The sequence below is a fragment of the Rhinoderma darwinii genome, chromosome 3 (genome assembly GCF_050947455.1).
Source record: "Rhinoderma darwinii isolate aRhiDar2 chromosome 3, aRhiDar2.hap1, whole genome shotgun sequence".
NCBI lineage: Eukaryota > Metazoa > Chordata > Amphibia > Anura > Rhinodermatidae > Rhinoderma > Rhinoderma darwinii.
Window position 1 is genome coordinate 73,836,697 of NC_134689.1, and position 17,656 is coordinate 73,854,352.

General features: G+C 41.8%; 1 long non-coding RNA gene across 2 annotated transcripts in view; it reads right to left on the reverse strand.

The window, feature by feature from the left end:
- LOC142751013 (uncharacterized) overlaps positions 1 to 15,765 on the reverse strand; it is a 34,151-nt gene extending 18,386 nt beyond the window's left edge. The window contains exon 1 of one of the 2 annotated variants that reach the window (XR_012882680.1): positions 15,726 to 15,765. This is a non-coding gene — a long non-coding RNA (uncharacterized LOC142751013). Of the gene's footprint in view, positions 1 to 15,721 lie in introns of both variants that reach the window. The other variant, XR_012882679.1, reaches the window with a different exon arrangement.
- Between the last annotated feature and the right edge of the window lie 1,891 nt (positions 15,766 to 17,656).

Below are 17,656 nucleotides of genomic sequence, written 5' to 3' on the forward strand. Positions count from 1 at the left end.
TTTTGAATAAATGAATGCGCTGCGGATGGTGCAAATCAAAAATGTATATTTTTCCCTAGATATGCCATTTCAGTGGCAAATATGTCATACTCAGATTATGCCACTGGGGAGACACCCCAAAAATTGTTAGAAGGGTTCTCCCGGGTATGACGATGCTATATATGTGGAAGTAAACTGCTGTTTGGGCACGGGCACACTATAGGGTTCAGAGCGGAGGGAGCGCCATTTGGCTTTTGGAGAGCGGATTTTGCTTGGTAGTTGATTTGTTTGATTATTACTGGTGTTTCCATTTATAATGTGGGGCATATGTGAGCTGGGCAGAGTACATCAGGGGCATAGTCAGGTGGTATAATAATGTGGTAAAAAAAACAATAAAATAATCCATAGATGTGTGTTACGCTGTGAAGCAATCCTTTCTGCACAGGCCAGTGTCGCACTGATATATGGCGTCCTTTCTTATGCCCCTTTTAGTCCACACTCCGCACCTTTGCAGTTTGGGGAATTTTGCTGGGAAAGTGTTGTCCTGGTATAATACGGGCACCGTCGCTTCCAGCGGATATGTGTGGGACCTCCCCTTCCTGTTTCCCTAATTTTAGGTCCTTGATAAATCGCCTCTTGAAACAGAAGAAATATTTCCCTCGGGCTGCACAACTGCATATTTTTTATTTCCTGACTTATTGGAGCCATAACTAATTTTATTTTTTCCATAGACTTAGTGGTATGAGGGCTGTTTTTTTGCGGGACGAGCTGTAGTTATTAGTACCATTTTGGGGTACACCTTTTATCCTATTTTTTTGGGAGGCCAGGTAAAAAAAAACGCAATTCTGGCATAGTTTTTTTTTTATATAGCGTTCACCACGCGTTATAAATTACATGTTATCTTTATTCTGCGGGTCAGTACAATTCCGGCGATACCTCATTTATAGAACTTTTTTATGTTTTACAACTTTTTGCACAATAAAATTACTTTTGTAAAAAGACTATTTTTTCTGTCGCCAAGTTGTGAGAACCATAACTTTTTAATTCTTTTGTCGACGGAGCTGTATGAGGGCTTGTTTTTTTGCGAGACAAGCTATAGTTTTTCTAGGTACCATTTTTGGATACGTGCAACTTTTTTATCTGTTTTTATTCCAATATTTGTAGGGCCAAGTGACCAAAAACCAGAAAATCTGGTATAGTTTTTTACGCTGTTCACCGCGTGCAATAAATATAATATTTTGATACCTCAGGTCGTTATTTGTCGTAGCGATACCAAATACGTATGGTTTCTTATTTTTCTTCAATAATAAAGGACTTGATAAGAGAAAAAGGGCGATTGTGTTTTATTTTATTACTTGAAACTTTTATTGTTTTCAAATTTTTATTTTTTTCACTTTTTCAAGTCCCAATAGGGGACTTGAAGGTCCAACTGTCTGATGTTCTTATTTCTAACACATTGCACTACCTACGTAGTGCAATGTATTAGATATAAAATGAGTTTTTTACCGCTCAGACGGTTGTAGATGACAATTTTGAAATATAGGTTATTACAACATTATGTGTTTATCTTACAATATTATATAACGATCTTACATCTTATACATGTGGGTAAAATACCCTTTTTGTTTTCTTTTTTGGTTAGAAGGTGGCTACAAAAAAGAAAAAATTGATGTAGATGTAATTAGAGCTGTGATTTAAAGAAAACATTTTAATTCAAAGTCCAAGTTTAATCCCAAAGGGCATAGTGTTTATAATTGATAGATCCATAATGTTGTAATAACCTATATTTCAAAATTGTCATTTGTATAAGGTGGATCATTGTGATTTATATAACCGAGCATAGTTATTCATATAGGTGGAAGGAATGTGTGGATCATCATGGAAAATGCATCGTATTGGTTGTACTTCTATGTATGTTTTTTGTATATGTCTTGGAGAGATTGAACCTTATTCACACAGCTTTTAGTTAAGTAGCATAGACGAGTCATGCAATTAGATCTCATTATGCTGCAGCGCAGTTTCACAACAAATAGAGGTTTTTTATTCAATTTATTCATAAACTACACTTATTGTGTGAATGATTTATTTTTCATGTCATTTTATCATTGTTGCTTTTAAAATTGGCTGTTTTTATATACATAAGCAATTTAAAACTGTTGTATGTTGAGAAGACTGACCGCTATTTAAACACATGTATGGTACACGCCCATATGCCCCAGAGGAAGCCAGAAGGGCGAAACCCAGGGTCGGATTGCATTTGGCGTGTTATCTTATGCTTTTATCTATATCTATTTTTGTAAGTATGGAATAAACTCGTGGAATTTGTAGTTTACAAAAGGTAGTGCACTATCTCCTTTTTCTCCCTTGTTGGAGATCTAGAACATCAAGTACGAGGATATACACAGCAAGCAGTTGCATTTCTGCAGTTTCATTTCTGTGTAGAACCACAAGTACTAGCGAGATATACACACCAGTGGAAATTTGAATCGTTTTTTCTGCATGCTAGCTGGGGGAAGGTCAAACCCTTGATGGACACTTCAGACTTTACATCTACAACCGTCTGAGCGGTAAAAAACTATCATTTTGTCTCTGTTTTTTTGTGGTGTTGAGGATTTCACCTCTTCACCTGCTCCGGTTGTTCATCTCCTTGTTGAGATATTTCAGTGAATAGAGAGCAGAGTTGCATATTTGGTTGTTACAATGTATTAGATATGTCAGTTATTCACTGACCGCGAGCCGATTAGGCTTAGTCTCACGGCGGGGCCTATTCGGCTTCTGTAATGGCAGAGCAGGAGGCCATTGTGTCTCCTGTTGCCATAGAAGCAGTCGCCAGTCCTGATTGCCTGTCAGGGCTGGTGAACTGTTGGCAACTGCTAAGATGCAGCGATCACTTTCGATTGCTGCATCGAAGGGGTTAATGGCAGGGATCGGAGCTAGCTCCGGTTTCTGCCGTTACAGGTGTATGTCAGCTGTAACATACAGCTGACTTCCACCGCTGACGCCAGATCAGCTCTTGAGATGGTGCCATCTTGCCGGTGGCTATGGAAGCTGATGAGGCTCCGCCGCCAGGCGGCTCCTGACCGGCTTCCGTGCTAGGCAGACCGGGAGGCCAGTATTAGTATTATCCGGTTTTCATTGCTGGGGTTCCGATGAGCTGCAAACACCTTAAGTGAATCGCTCGTGTTTGAGCGCTGCACTTGAGTTAATGACAGGGATCGAAACCAATTTCGGTCACCACCATTACAGCCAGATGTCAGCTGTAAAATACCGCTGAGATCCGGCGATGATGGCACAGGCTCAGCTTCGTAGACGGTGCCAAACATTTGGCGTATGGATACTGCAAATTGTGGGAAGTCATGGCTTTCCATGGCGAACCCATACGGCAAATGTCGGGAAAGGGTTAAGTAAGAAAGCAAAACCATTATCATACTTGCCTTCCTGGGTCTGACAGCAAACAAAGCAGCTCTTAGCGGTCATTGGTTCATTGAAATCACATGGTCCCAGGTTACCTCAGTTCATTGGCCTACTTTAGGCCAATGAACGTAAATAACCGGCCACATAGACATTCAAGCACTAGGAGTTACTAAAGCTGGCAGGGCTCAGCAATACATTTTCCGGTGATGCACGCCTGGTCTTTTCTGATCAGGCCTGTTCCAGCGGAACGATGTCAGGCGGCGAGAACGTCATCGCACCGCCTGTGCCACCAGAAAGTGCCGAATGAGGAGGAAGGGAATGAATGGTTCCCTTGCTTCACCTGCGATTTCAGTTGTATCTTCCTAAGGACATAGATACAATTGAAGACCGTACACATTACATTAGGGTTGTCACGATACCAGAATTTGGACTTCGATACTGATACTTTGTGTAGTATTGCGATTCACTATAACAAAACTTGGCCAACAATAAAAAAAAAACAAAAAAAACATTTTCCAGTTTGACTTGAGGCACATGGTTTGGATAATTTTGAACCTCCATGTGCCTCACATTAATAGTAATTAACCCCTTAGTCAATGGACAACACATTGGGTTAATGTGTGAGGTACATGATGGGGTTAATTACTATTGAGGCACATGGAGGTATAAAATTCATAACACCACGCGCTTCACATTTATAAGTGAAGGAAAGCAGTTTTTATATTTTCAGTGTACATATTATAAATGATGCTATAAATTTATTGTGAAGGTTATTACGGTAGCGTCAATACCTAATGTGTGTATATTTTATGTATTGAGACTTATTTTATGGTTTATTGAAAAAACGGGTGTATTGTTTTAAAAAAAGGTTTATTTAAAAATACTTTATTATTAACCCCTTAGGGACGCAGCCTAGTTTGGGCCTTAAGGCTCAGAGCCCATTTTTCAGACTGTTTTCTCGTGACACATTGGGCTTTATGTTAGTGGTAAAATTTGGACGATATATTCAGTATTTATAGGTGAAAAAAAAAATAGCCTTTTTCAGAATTTAAATGCATCTGCTTGTAAAACAGATGGTTATACCACCCAAAATAGTTACTAGTTCACATTTACCATATGTCTACTTTAGATTGGCATCGTTTTTTTGAACATTATTTATTTAATTTTTTTTGGACGTTACAAGGCTTAGAATATAAACCGCAATTTCTCATATTTTTAAAAAAAATTAAAAAGCCTTTTAACCCCTTAGTGACCAGCCCATTTTAGGCCCTAATGACCAAGCTATTTTATTCGTTTTTCTATAGTCGCATTCAAAGAGCTATAACTTTTTTATTTTTTCGTCTACATAGCTGTATGAGGACTTGTTTTTTGCGGGATTAGTTGTACTCTTTAATAGAACCATTTTAGGGTACATAGAATTTTTTTATTAACTATTATCTTTTTTTGGGGGGGGGGATAACAAAAGAAACCTGAAATTCCACCATGGTTCTATACGTTTTTAAATTGACGCCGTTCACTGTGCGGCGTAAATAACATGTTACCTTTATTCTATGGGTCGGTACGATTACGGCGATACCACATATGTAGAGGTTTTTTGTGTTTTACGACTTTTGCACAATAAAAACACTTTTGAACTAAAATTATTTGTTTTTGCATTGTTGCTTTCCAAGAGCCGTCACTTTTATTTTTCCATCAATGTAGTGATTTTTTTGGGCATGTTTTCTGCGGGACGAGACGTAGTTTTAATTGGCACTGTTTTGGGGTGCATGGGATTTATTGATTAATTTTTATTATGACTTTTTTGGGGGGCAATTGAAAAAAATAGTAATTTCGCCATTGTTTTTTACGTTTTTTTTACTGTGTTGACCTTGCGGTTTAAATGACATTAACTTTATTAATGGAGTCATTACGGTCGCGGCGATACCATATATGTGTACTTTTATTTTATTTTTTACACTTTAAATGAAACCACTGATGGAAAAAAATGGATTTAGTTTTTTACTGTCATTTTTATTAATCTTTATTTCACATTTATTATTTATTTCATTAGTCCCACTAGGGGACTTTACTGTGCGATCGTATACCAGAGCATTATTGCCCGTCAGTGTAAATCTGACAGGCAATCTATTAGGACGTGCCTCCGGCGCGACCTAACAGGCATATGTCCAGGGCAGACCTGGGGGCTTTTATCAAGCCCCCGGCTGCCATGACACCCCATCGGAGACCTGCGATTGCAATTGTGGGCCGCCGATGGGTGACAGAGGGAGCTCATTCCCTCTGTAAAGAAGCTAAACGGCGCGGTCGCTATTGACGGCGGCATTCAACGGGTTAATCTGCCGCGATCGAAGTAAACTTTGATCGCGGGTGTTTGAGCAGGAGCCCAGCTGTCATCAGACAGCTGAGCCCCGGCTCCAGCCTGCACGGGTGACCCATGCCGGACTTCGACTAGGCTCACGTGAAAAGGCGTCAGCCTAGCCTAAGGCCCCTTAGTGATGAACGTGAAAAGGCGTATTGTTGGTCACTATGGGGTTAAGGTACCTGTTCGGTTCCGAGTGGCTTTGAGGGGCCTATGTATTAGAAACCCCCATAAAACACCCCATTTTGAAAACTAGACCCCTCAAAGTATTCAAAACAGCATTTAAAAAGTTTATTTAACCCTTCAGGCATTTCACAGAAAATATAGAAAAGTAGAGGTGAAATTTGCAAATTTAACTTTTCTTGCTGAATTTCAATTGTATTCAATTTTTTTCTGTAACAGAAGGTTTTACCAGAGAAACACTACTAAATATGTATTGCCCAGATTCTGCAGTTTTTAGAAATGTCCCACATGCGGATCTAGTGTGCTCGTGGACTAAAGCACAAGCCCCATAAGCAAAGAAGCACCTAGTGCATTTTGAGGCCTCTTTTTTATTAGAATATATTTTAGGCAGCATGCCAGGTTTGAAGAGCTGTTCAGGTGCCAAAAAAGTGACCCCATTTCGGAAACTACACCCCTCAAGGAATTCATTTATGGTTGTTGTTACCATTTTGACCCCATTTTTACACAGCACGTGTTTGAATTGGGCTGTGAAATTAAAAAAATGACATTTTTTCCAACAGGATGTCATTTTTTATCAAAATGTCTTATTTTCACAGGGAACAAAATACCCCATTTTGTTGCCCAATTTCTCCTGAAGGCAGCAATACCCCATTTGTGGCGATAAACTGACGTTTGGGCCCATGGGACGGCTCAGAAGGGAAGGAGCGCTGTGTGTTCTTTGGAGTGCAGATTTTGCTGGATTGGTTTTTGGGTGCCATGTCGCTTTTGCAGAGCCCCAGAGGTAACAAAGCAATGGAAACCCAGCAGAAGTGACCCCATTTTAGAAACTACACCCCTCAAAGAATTCATTTATGGGTAATGTGACCATTTAGACCCCATAGTTTCTTCACAGAACTTATTTGAATTGGGCTGGGAATTAAAAAAAATAAAAAATTCCAATAATACGTGTCACTGATATATTGTGTCCTCCCTTATCCCCCTTATAGCAGACTTTGCACCTCTTGACTTTTTCCCTTCTTGCCAGTTTGGGGAACTTTTCCTGGAAAGTGTTTCCCTGGTACGATGCGTGTGGCCTCGCTGCCAGAAGTACTGGGTGCCCCCCCCCCTTCTTGGTCCCTAAAATTAGTTTCTTTATAAACACCTCTTGAAATTCCAGGAATGTTCCCCTCTGGCCTGCACTTCGACGTAGCACGTACGCATTGTACAATGCCATCGTTATGATGTGCACAGCCAGCTTCTTACACCACACCGCATGGCGCTGTAGGGTTTAAGGACTTGATCTGACAAGTCCATCCCTCCCATGTACCTATTGTAGTCCAGGCTGCAGTCTGGTTTGGGGATCTATGTACTGGTACCTCATACAGGTACATGGGTACTGGTGTGGCATCTCTTGTACGTGACAATATGTTGCTGCTAGATTGTGCCCTGCTTTCACCCCTTCTTGTTTGCCCAAGCAGAGTCTTAGGGAGGCCTCTCGTATTTCTTCTAGCAGTGCCACATGCCTCAGGACTTCTGGAAGCGAGGCACTTGAAGAGTGGGACGCTGGTATAAAAATTATCCAGGTAGAGGTGGTAAGCCTGGTCCAGAAGTGGCTGCACCAAATCCCACACAATTTTTGCGTTAACTCCCAGTAAGGTCTCATGCACACGAACGTGCTTTTGCGGCCGCAATTCCCCCGAAAATACATGAGAATTGCGGCCCCATTCATTTCTATGGGGCCATGCACACGACCGTAGTTTTTACGGACCGTGCATGGCCCGGGAGCCCGCACCGTAGAAAGAACGGACCTGTCTTATTACGGCTGTCTTCTGCGGTCGAGGCTTACTGAAAATAATGGCCGCGGCCATGTGCATGTCCCGCGATTTGCGGGCGGCTCGCGGCTGACAGTCCACAGCCGGACGACCCGAAAAAAACACGGCCGTGCACATGGCTACTGTCGCGTGCATGAGGCCTATGGGGGGTATTCTTGGGGCTGAACACTGGTATCCTTCCATTCATATATCCTAAATTTGTATGTATACCCTGATGCACTCTCCACAGCTTATACATCTTCACTCCATACCTTGCCCTCTTACCCGGCGGACCAGTTCAGTTTGGAAGTGGCTTTGAGGGCCTTATATATTAGAAAGTCCCCATAAATTACCCAATTTTGAAAACTACACCCCTCAATGTATTCTAAACCACATTCAGAAAGTATTTTAACCCTTTAAGCGTTTCACAGGAATTAAGGCAAAGTAGAGGTGAAATTTACAAATTTCATTTTTGCCGAAATTCATTTGTAATAAAAAAAAAAATTGTAATACAGAAGGTTTTACCAGAGAAACGCAACTCAATATTTATTGTCCAGATTCTGCAGATTTTAGAAATATCCAACATGTGGCCCTAGTGTCCTAATGGACTGAAACACAGGCCGCAGAAGCACCTAGTGGATTTTGGGGCCTCCTTTTTTTAGGAATATATTTTAGGGACCATGTCAGGTTTGAAGAGGTCTTGTGGTACCAAAACAGTCGAAACCCCCAAAAAGTGACCCCATTTTGGAAACTACACCCCTCAAGGCATTTTTCTAGGGGTATAGTTAGCATTTTGACCCCACAGTTTTATTGCAGAATTTAGTGGAATTAGTCTGTGAAGATGAAAATCACCTATTTTTCTGTGGAAACATAGAATTTTTTAATTTTTACAAGGAATAAAGGAGAAAAAGCCGCCCAACATTTGTAAAGCAATTTCTCCCGATTACGGCAATACCCCATATGTGGTCGTAAACTGATGTTTGGACCCACAGCAGGGCTCAGGAGGCAAGGAGCGCCTTGAGAACAGATTTTGCTGGATTGGTTTTCAGTGCCATGTCGGGTTTACAACGCCCCGAAGGGACCAAAACCGTGGAAACCCCCCAAAAGTGACCCTATTTTGGAATCTACACCCCTCAAGGAATTTTTCTAGGGGTTTAGTGAGCATTTTGGCCCCTCAGGATCTTTTTTTAGAGCTAAGGTGACAAAAAAAAACCAGCGATTTTGGCGCTTTAAAATCTTTATTTATTACAGCGTTCACCGTGCGCAATAAATTACGTTATAATTTATTCTGCCGGTCGGTCCGATTACACCCATACCATATGTGTATCGTTTTTTTTACGTTTTGCAGCGTTTGCACAATAAAATTACGTTTCTATAAAATAATTTATTTTCTGAGCCGTAACTTTTTTATTTTTTCGTCAAAAAAGCTGTGGGAGGTCTTGTTTTTTGCAGGACGGGTTGTAGTTTTTATTGGTACCATTTTGGGGTAAATGCGACTTTTTGATAACTTTTTATTGTATATCTTGGGAGGGGTGGTGACCAAAAAATAGCGATGCGGACAGTCTTCCGTTTATTTTGTTTGCGGCGTTCACCGTGCGAAAAAATGAACATTATAGTTTCATAGTTTGGGTCGTTAGGAACACGGTGATACCAAATATGTGTACTTTTTTTTTTAACGTTTTCATTTTTTCCCGATAATAAATGACTTATTATAGGAAAATAAAACCTTTTATTTTTACACTTTTATAAAACATTTTTATTAACTTTTTACACTTTATATTTTTGTTTATTAACTTTTTACACCTGCAGCTCATATCGCTGATAGAATACATCACACTACCTAGGTAGTGTAATGTACTCCAACTGTCAGTGTGACGTCACAGTCACTCTGACAGTTGGTCTACGAGGATCAGCAGAGGCTGACATACATGGCAGACATGGGGGCCGTTGTTTGGCACCCGGGTGCCATCACAAGCATCAGAAGCCCCCACGATTGCATGGGGGCTGCTGATGCGCAACAAACCCGCTACATGCGGAGATCGCAATCGAGCCCCGCACGTAACGGGTTAAGTGCCGAAATCAGCGGCAATGAGCCGCTGATCAGCAACGCTGGAGTGTCAGCTGATCTCCAAGTTCCCGATGCACACTGTCGCCGACAGTGTGCCATCGGGAACGACACAGTGACTTCCTGTCACTGACAGGAAGCCTATCAGGACCAGCTGAAGGTTGGTCCTGATGGATTTCCGTCCATGTCAGACCCGGAAGCCATTGTTTGGCTTCCGTTTGCCATAGTAACTATCGGCAAACCCCGCGATTTCGGACCGGGGTCTTCCGATATGTTTGAAACCCCCAAAATTCGGCGAATGCACCTGATCGCCGAATTTAAGGGGTTAATTCGCCGAAACCAACGGCAAAGGACCGCTGGTCGGCAAGAGTGGATTGTCAGCTGTCGGCGACAGTGTGCATCGGGAAAAACTCAGTAACTGTACGTCCTCGTGCGGGAAGTAAACTCCCGCGACGACGGACAGTTACATCCTGGTGCGGATAGGGGTTAAAATGTACCAAGGACTCATCAATAGAAATACACTTCTTGGGGTGTATGCTTGGGAAAACCGGGCACTGAAACGGTCTAATAGGGGTCTCCGTTTATACAAAAAATCAAAACTGGGGTCATCTCGGGGTGGGCACGGCTCATTATCAGTCTAATGTAAGAAGCGAAGTATTGCCTAATTTATTTATTTTTTTAGGTTCCAGTTCAGTTCTGAAGTTTCTTTGAGGGGCCTATATATGACACCCCTATCAAACACCCCATTTCAGAAACTAGACCCCTCAAAGTATTCACAACAGCATTTAGAAAGTTTATGAACCCTTTAGGTGTTTCACAGGTATTTAGAGCAAAGTAGAGGTGAAATTTACATATTTATTTCTTTTTCTCAGAAAATCCTTTTTATACCATTTTTTTTCTATAACACAAAAGGTTTTACCAGAGAAACGCAACTTAATATTTATTGGCCAGATTCTGCAGTTTTGAGAAATATCCCACATGTGGCCCTAGTGCGGTAATGGACTGAAGCACCAGCCTCCGAAGCAAGGGCGCACCTAGTGGATTTTGAGGCCTCCTTTTTATTAGGCGCAATGTCCGGTTACAAGAGGTCTTGTGGTGCCAAAACAGTGGAAACACCCCAAAAGTGACCCCATTTTGAAAACTAGACCCCTTGAGGAATTCATTGTAGTTTTCTTGGGGTGCATGCGGCTTTTTGATCCGTTTTTCTATTTTTAGGTGGCGTGGTGACTATAAAACAGCAATTCTACTATGGTCATTTTATTCTTTTTTCTTTACAGCGTTCACCGTGCGCTATAAATGACACATTCACTTTATCCTGCGGGGCGATACGATTACGGCGATACCAGATGTTTATAGTTTTTTTATGTCTTATAGCGTTTGCACAATAAAAATACATGTTGTAAAAAATCATTCACTTTTTGTGTTACCTTATTCTAAGAGCCATAAAGTTTTTATTTTTCCATCAAGAAAGCCGTGCGAGGACTTATTTTTTGCGTAACGAACTGTAGATTCGATCAGGACCATTTTTAGGTAAAGGCGACTTTTTGATTTCTTTATTCCATTTTTTGGGAGGTGAAGTGACCAAACAATTGTGATTCTGGTATGGTTTATTATTTTCTTTTACAGCGTTCACCGCGCAGATAAATAACGAAATTATTTTGTAGTTCAGGCCGTTACGGACGCGGCGATACCAATTATGTATAGTTTATATATTTTTATTAATAATAAAGGACTGATAAGGGGAAAAGGGGGACTTTTACTTTTAAAACTTTTATTTTCTTATTTTTACACATCTTTTTTTACTTTTTTTTTTAACTTTATTACTTTGTCCCACTAGGGGACTTGAGGGCAGGAGGCCCTGATCGCTATTCTAATACACTGCACTACATGCGTAGTGCAGTGTATTAGAGCTGTCAGCTACTCACTGACAGCAAGCATAGTGGGTCCTGACTTTGTCAGGACCCACTAGGCTTCCGTCCATGGCATAGCCTGACGCCATTGTAAGGCGTCCAGTTGCCATGGTCACCATCGACAGTCGCTATCGTGTAGCAGGCTGGCGATGGCAGCTTAACCCCTAAAAATCCGCGATCCCTATTGAACGCGGCTTTTAAGGGGTTAATCAGCGGGGACACAGCGATCGGTCCCCGCTGTAGTAGCTGCGGCAGCTGCTGTACGAGACACCAGCTGTCACAGCTCCTGTATGTATCGGGAGGACGGCCAAAACAGCCGTTACTCCAGAGACGTACTATTAGGTCATGGAGCGCCAACGATACAGCTACCATGACCTAATAGTATGTCCAGGAGCGGGAAGGGATTAAACTTTAAGGCCCTGTTCACATGTAGTTTTAGGACACATCTTTAGCAGCGGAAACCGCAGCAAAAGATGCCTAAAATTGCCTCCCTTTAAATTCAATAGGAGGTGGAGGCGTATTTATGCCGCAAGCAGAAAAAAACACTCACGTGAAAAAAAAGTGACATGTCCTATCTTGGTGTGTGGCTTTGATACATCATATAGACTTTACAATGAGCGTGATACATTGTTAAATTGACAACATGTACACAATCGCTTGGACCATTAGTTGCATGGACCTTTTTTAACTCCTTCCTGACATTTGACGTATCCATACAAAGCGGGCGTCGGCTGTATGTTATAGCCAACACTTCAGAGTAACGAGCGGGATCCCACTCGTTAAATGCCACAGTCAATAGCGACCGCAGCATTTAAATCGTTAGAAAGAGGGGGTGGACCCCTCTTACAGCTCATCGCGCCCCCCGCAATGCAATCGCAGGGTGGCAATGGTTGCTTTGGCTGCCTGGGGGCCTAATGAAGGCCCCCAGGTCCGCCATCTTTGCGCTGCTATTAAGCCTGTCAGAATCACTATATACTGCTATACATTAGTTTTGCTGTATATCTACAAACAATCTAAGATCGCTGGTTAAGTCCCGTAGGGGGACTAATAAAAAGAAAAAAGTAAAAATTAGTATAATAAAGTTTTTGTAAAAAATAAATAAAAAATAAATTATATGGTCAAAAACACCCCCCTTTTCCCCCTGGAGCATAGTAAAAAAAAATAGACAATTGATATCGCCGCATCCGTAAAAGTTTGAACTATTACAATATATCATTATTTAACCCGCACGGTGAACACCGTAAAAAAATAAAAATGTAAATGCCAGAATCTCTATTTTTTTGGTCACCTCATCTCCCACAAAAAATGAAATATAAAGTGATCAAAACGTCACATGTACTCGAAAATGTCATAATTAAAAACGAAAGCTTATCCTGCAAAAAATAACCCCTTAGGCCTCAAGCACACCACCGTATTTTTGACCATCCGTAAATACTGGCGTAAATACGGTTCCTTGGTCACATGTATTCGACCCGTATTGCACCAGTATTTATGGACCCGTGCCCGTAAATACGGATCCGGTGTCACCCGCATTCCACCCGTATTTACGGGCACGTTTTTAGCTGCAAAATTGCACTGCACTAATCGGCAGCCCCTTCTCTCTATCAGTGCAGGATAGAGAGAAGGGACAGCCCTTTCCGTAATAAAAGTAAAAGAAATTCATACTTACCCGGCCGTTGCCTTGGTGACGCGTCCCTCTCTTGACATCCAGTCCGACCTCCCTGGATGATGCGGCAGTCCATGTGACCGCTGCAGCCTGTGATTGGCTGCAGCGGTCACATGGGCTGTAACGTCATCCCAGGAGGCCGGACTGGAGGAAGAAGCAGGGAGTTCGCGGTAAGTATGAACGTTTTTTTTTTATTACAGCTTTATCTATATTGTGATCGGTAGCCACTGTCCAGGGTGCTGAAACAGTTACTGCCGATCGTTTAACTCTTTCAGCACCCTGGACAGTGACTATTTACTGACGTCGCCTAGCAACGCTCCCGTAATTACGGGTACACACACGTAGTCACCCGTAATTACGGGAGCCCCATAGACTTCAATGGGCTGCCCGTGCCGTAATTACGGCCTGAAATAGGACATGTTCTATATTTTTTCAACGACACGGGCACCTTCCCGTAAGAAAACAGGAAGGTACCCGTGGCCAATAGAAGTCTATGGTCCCGTAATTACGTGAGTTTTTACGGTCGTGTGCATGAGGCCTTAGGGTATGTTCACACTAGACTAAAAACTTCTGAAAATACGGAGTGGCTTTCAAGGGAAAACAGCTCCTGATATTCAGACGTTTAGGCCAAGTTCACACAAGAGTTTTTTTACTAGTTTTTTTACGTGGAATCCGCGCCAAAAGGCTCGTCAAATACGGCCCGAAAATGCCTCCTGTCGATTTCAATGGAAGGCGGGGGCGGTTTTCTCCCGCGAGCGGTAGAACCGGCTCGCAGGAGAAAGAAGCGACATGCCCTATCTTAGGGCGTTTCCGCCTCTGACCTCCCATTGACTTAAATAGGAGGCAGAGAAAGCGTGTTTTGCAGCGTTTTATGTAAGCGGCGCTCAATGGCCGCGAGCGAAAAACGCAGCGAAAATCGGCGTGCTGGTAGAGGAAAATCTTCCTCAAACTTCCAAACAGAATTGCAAAAAAGTGTGTGAACATAGCCTAAGACACTCGCGAATTTCGCAGCGTTTTTTACGTTTGTTATTGGAGCAGTTTTCAAGATATGTAATATATAATCAAGTCTATGAAAAGAAGCTCCAAAAACGTCTCAAGGGTCCTATACTTTTTTCGCAGTCTTTTTTCAAAACGGCCGCATTAAAAAACAGCCCATCGGAACACAACGCCATTTTTTCCATTGCAATCAATGGGCAAAGGTTTGGAATTTTTCGGCTGTTTATGGCCCGAAAAACTGCCGAAAATGAGCCGTGTGAACATACCCATACCACTTCATCGACGCAAAAATAAGTTATGGCTCTCAGAATTTGGCGACAATAAATGTTATTTTTTACACTTAGATTTTAACTTGTAAAAGTAGTTAAATATAGAAAAAACTATATATATATATATATATATATATATATATATATATATTTGGCATGGTCGTAGTCGTGTTGTCCCACAGAATAAGGCTAACATCTTTTAATTGCACAGTGAATTCTGTAAAAGCGAAGCGCAAAAACAATGGCGGAAGCGCTGTTTTTTTCATTTTCTACCCCACAAATAATTTTTTCCTGTTTCCTAGTACATAAGGCATAATAAATGGAGCTATGAAAAACTACAAGTCGTCCCGCCAAAATCAAGCCCTCATAGTACTATATCGACAGAAAAATAAAGATGTTATGGGTTTTGGAATGTGGGGAGTAAAAACCGAAAATCTGAAAAAAGTCTGCGGCGGGAAGGGGTTAATCCCAGTTTGTTCTTGAATACAACGAAAAGTTACACTTTATAAATATAATGATCCGTTCGGTACCTGGGAAACAAGGGCTTATTCTTTTGCCAACGGCAACTTGGTTTTTGCTCATAAATTCAGCGCAACGGCTACCTTGATTCTTCGTGCATGCTTTAATGCAATTTGCTCCAAAACCACGCAATATTGTAGCAAAAAACGGCCCGGTCTTGGCACAAATTGCATCAAAAGCGAGGTGAAGCAGGCTGTTGGGAAGGAGTTATGTTTCACCATTAGGCTAGGCATTCAGGTCACTGTAAAAATGTGCAGTTTGATGCAATTTGCACCAAAACAACGCCATTTTTTTGCTGCCATATCCGCAACATCACGGCCAAACGACACAGTTTTGCCTCGATTTTCGGTAAAATATGCATTTATACCACAACATGAGAACCAAACTCCTTATGTAAAGTTAACATTACAATTCCTCTACTAAACGTGTAACTGAGCAAATATAAAACTTTAAAAAACAGATTGTAATCAGCACTAACGTATAAACTAGTTACAGATTAAACACGGCAACAGATACAGAGCAATGAAATGGGCATCACGCGCAGATCGCTGCCAGCACATGGAGGGGCACAAACCAACATTATCCTGCAAGGCTCCTCCACATCTGCTCACACTGGGCCGAAAACCACACGCGCGCGTTGTGCGCCGAGCGGCTGTATTTATATCTTCTTAATTAGTTGGCCACGCCCCCACCCCCGCCCGCCGGAGCTGTAATCAGAAACACCCTTTCATTGCTGAACACATTTTAAAACCATAAATCTATCTGATTTAGCATGGGTTTTAAAATGTGTTCAGCAATGAAAGGGTGTTTCTGATTACAGCTCCGGCGGGCGGGGGTGGGGGCGTGGCCAACAAATTAAGAAGATATAAATACAGCCGCTCGACGCAACGCGCGTGTGGTTTTCGGCCCAGTGTGAGCAGATGTGGAGGAGCCTTGCAGGATAATGTAAATAACGCCATGTTGGTTTGTGCCCCTCCATGTGCTGGCAGCGATCTGCGCGTGATGCCCATTTCATTGCTCTGTATTTGCTGCCGTGTTTAATCTGTAACTAGTTTATACGTTAGTGCTGATTACAATCTGTTTTATATTCGCTCAGTTACACGTTTAGTAGAGGAACTGTAATGTTAACTTTACATAAGGAGTTTGGTTCTCACGTTATGGTATAAATGCATATTTTACCGAAAATCGTGGCTAAACCGTGTCGTTTGGCCGCGATGTTGGGAAATCGCGGCAAAAAATGGCGTTGTTTTGGCGCAAATTGCATCAAACTGCACATTTTTACAGTGACCTGAAAGCCTAGCCTAATGGTGAAACAAAACTCCTTCCCAACAGCCTGCTTCACCTCGCTTTTGATGCAATTTGCGCCAAGACCGGGCCGTTTTTTGCTACAATATTGCGTGGTTTTGGAGCAAATTGCATTTAAGCATGCACGAAGAATCAATGTAGCCAGGGGGCTGAATTTATGAGCAAAAACCAAGTTGCCGTTGGCAAAAGAATAAGCCCTTGTTTCCCAGGTACCGAACGGATCATTATATTTATGAAGCACAACTTTTCATTGTATTCAAGAACAAACTGGGATTAACCCCTTCCCGCTGCAGACTTTTTTCGGTTTTTACTCCCCACATTCCAAAACCCATAACATTTTTATTTTTCTGTCGGTATAGTACTATGAGGGCTTGATTTTTGCGGGAAGACTTGTAGTTTTTCGTAGCCCCATTTGTTATGGCTTATAATGTACTAGGAAACGGGAAAAAATTATTTGTGGGGTAGAAAATGAAAAAAAACAGCGATTCCTCCATTGTTTTTGCGCTTTGTTTTTACAGAATTCACTGTGCAATTAAAACATGTTCGCCTTATTCTGTGGGACAACACGGCTACGACCATGCCAAATATATATATATATATATGTATAGTTTTTTTCTATATTTAACTACTTTTACAAGTAAAAACCTAAGTGTAAAAAATTTAATTTATTGTCGCCAAATTCTGATAGCCATAACTTTCTTATTTTTGCGTCGAGTAAGTGGTATGGGTATGTTCACACGGCTCATTTTCGGCAGTTTTTCGGGCCATAAACGGCCGAAAAATTGGAAGCAGAACGCCTCCAAACCTCTGCCCATTGATTGCAATGGAAAAAACGGCGTTCTGTTCCAATGGGCTGTTTTTTAATGCGGCCGTTTTGAGAAACGACGGCGAAAAAAGTATAGGACCCTTCTTGAGATGTTTTTGGAGCTGCTTACATATCTTGAAAACTGCTCCAAAAACAGCAGTAAAAAAACGCTGCGAAATTTGCGAGTGTCTTAGGGTATGTTCACACACTTTTTTGCAATTCTGTTTGGAAGTTTGAGGAAGATTTTCTAATATCTGCACGCCGATTTAAGCTGCGTTTTTCACCCGCGGCCATTGAGCGCTGCTTGCATAAAACGCCGCGAAACACGCTTTCTCTGCCTCTCATTGAAGTCAATGGGAGGTCAGAGGCGGAAACGCCCTAAGATAGGGCATGTCGCTT